The sequence below is a fragment of the Myotis brandtii genome, unplaced genomic scaffold, assembly GCF_000412655.1.
Source record: "Myotis brandtii unplaced genomic scaffold, ASM41265v1 scaffold35, whole genome shotgun sequence".
Lineage (NCBI taxonomy): Eukaryota > Metazoa > Chordata > Mammalia > Chiroptera > Vespertilionidae > Myotis > Myotis brandtii.
In genome coordinates this window covers 82,558-82,772 of record NW_005363467.1, presented here as the reverse complement: position 1 = coordinate 82,772, position 215 = coordinate 82,558, and positions in this window count along the sequence as shown.

Below are 215 nucleotides of genomic sequence, written 5' to 3'. Positions count from 1 at the left end.
CGACCCAGGAGGAGGCCGCACGATGAAGAGGATGAAGACGTCCGGCCTCGCTGCGAGGCGCCGGGCGTATTATTTGAAGAAATGTTGAACAGCTCGGCAAATATTTGATTCCCTGGGATTGCAGCCGCGTTCCCCGAGGTGGAGTGGCGGCGGCTGCCTGCGAAGTCCCCTCCCTCCGCGCGGGGGTACCCGCCGTCACGTGGCTCCTGGGCCCC